Genomic DNA, 2500 nt, shown 5'->3' with positions numbered 1-2500 from the left:
TCGAAGATGATGAAAAAATCGTCAACCAAGCTGTTGACCGTCTGGACAGTGACGACGTGTTCGCGCTTGGACAGACTCTAATGTTTGGTAATGTCACTGCTGATGACGTTGTTGAAGATGTCATTCGTGTTGTTGTTGAGGGTGTCAGTGGTGAAGTTGTTGATGACGTAATTTATGCCGTTTGGTTAATGTCATTGATGTTTTTGTTGTTGATTGCGTCATTGAGGTTTTTTTTTGTTGTTGCTGTTGTGTCAAAATATAATTGGTTAAAATCAAAGAATAGCAAAGAATAATAATCAAGTGATGTTGTTTATTTAAAAACTAGATAAACAAAGAAACAATAATATGAACAACAACAATGATGGTGAATTATCGCCAGCCACCAAAACTGTTGTCACCATAACCCTTGGCTCTGATGGCGAACATGGTGATGAATAAATTTTCTAGAACAGCATATTTTTTCCTGATTTCGTTTTTTATTTATTTATTTACTGGTTTGTTTATTCATTTATTTATTTATTTATTCAATTTTGTCATTCATTCATTCATCATTTATTCATTTAGTTTTTTCATTGATTTGTTCGTTCGTTCGTTCATTCATTCATTCATTCATTTCCCTTCCAAACATTCATTTTCAGATAAACCGAGTTTCTCAATGGAAGGGTGAACATTTGGATTAATATATAACTGAATGAACGATCGAACGAACGAACGAATGAATGAATGAATGATTGAATGAAAAAATAGATGAATAATTGTATTTATTTAGTCATCCATTTATACATCCATCTCTTTAACTACCATCTTTCCATCCATTTATACACTCTTTCAATTTCCTGATAATCCATTAATTAATTCATTCATTCGATTATCCATTTATTCATTTATTTATTTATTTACCTATCTGTTCATCTATTAATTCATCCATTAATTCATCTAATAATTTATCTACTGATTCAACGAAACATCGAATCGCAGCAACAAAGGTGAACAACACGAAATCAATAGCCTGCTTTCAGAACTGAACGAGTTGACAAAAACAACAACAACATTAGCTACAGCAGCTGAAACATCAACACACAACTACTTCAACAACAACAACTACTACTACAAGCATCAGTTAAACAACATCATCAACGGCAAAATGAACAACAACAACAACAATCGCTTTCTACATATGTTGCAGCATAGTGGCAATAACAATGTACTACCTCCAAACAATCAACTGACCAACATTGGCTAGTAATTTTACTTTTAAGTTTGACATTTAGAATTGAAAAACTTGTAAATTCGTTCATTCCTTCGTTCGTTCATTTGTTCATTTATTCGTTTAGTCATCATCATCATCACAATCGTCATCGTCATCATCATCGTCGTCATCATCATCATTAGTCGTGGACAAAGGCTATTCGAGAGATGGATACGGAAGTCTTAGAAGACTTGATCAACCTTATGAGATCGTAAGAATTCATTCATTCATTCATTCATTCATTCATTCATTCGTTCGTTCGTTCGTTCGTTCGTTCGTTCGTTCGTTCGTTCGTTCGTTCGTTCGTTCGTTCGTTCGTTCGTTCGTTTGTTCATTCATTCAATTTATTCAGTTTTTTATTCGTTCGTTCAATTTATTCAGTTTTTTATTCGTTCGTTCATTTATTCGTACATTCACTCACTCATTCATTTATTTTTTCATTTATTTAGTTATTCATTCATTCATTCGTTCGTTCATTCGTTAGTTAAGATATTCTCTTTTATGTTTATCCATAGAGGAGCCAGTCATGTAAAAACTTTCGTCATTCATCAATAATCCATTATTAACACCCACACACACACATACACACACACATACACACAAACATACACACACTCACACACAAACATATACATAACACCCTAAACAACAATACACAACTAGAGTAAATAAATACAGCTTAATTGCGTAATGGAAACGCGAGTGCACAGATACACATGCACACACACACACACACACACTCACGCACACAAACATACACACAAACATGCATACACATACACATACAAACATACACACACACACACATACACATACAAACACACACACACAAACATACACACACAAACACACACACACAATCACACATACACTCATAAAAATCAATTTTTTTATAAGCACTCGTACGTTACGCCCCATCAGAATGCATTATGCTCTAATCTATAATACAATAATTATGTTTGTTTTAATAATAATAATAATAATAATAATATTATTATTATTATTATTAAGATTTAGTTTGTTTTTGTTGCTTTTTGTTTGTATTTTTATCGCAAACAAACTATTTTTAGAACAAAAGATTTTAAAAAGTAATTTAAAAAAATATTATCATGCACTAAATAATGTATCCCTAACAAACAACACACACGCACGCACGCACGCACACACGCACACACACACACACACACATGTGACACAACACAACGATGTACACAAGTTAAATACTCAAAAGGCAATTAATGGCAAGTAGAA

This window comes from Helobdella robusta (genome assembly GCF_000326865.2).
Source record: "Helobdella robusta unplaced genomic scaffold HELROscaffold_121, whole genome shotgun sequence".
Lineage (NCBI taxonomy): Eukaryota > Metazoa > Annelida > Clitellata > Rhynchobdellida > Glossiphoniidae > Helobdella > Helobdella robusta.
This window is presented reverse-complemented; position numbering follows the sequence as displayed.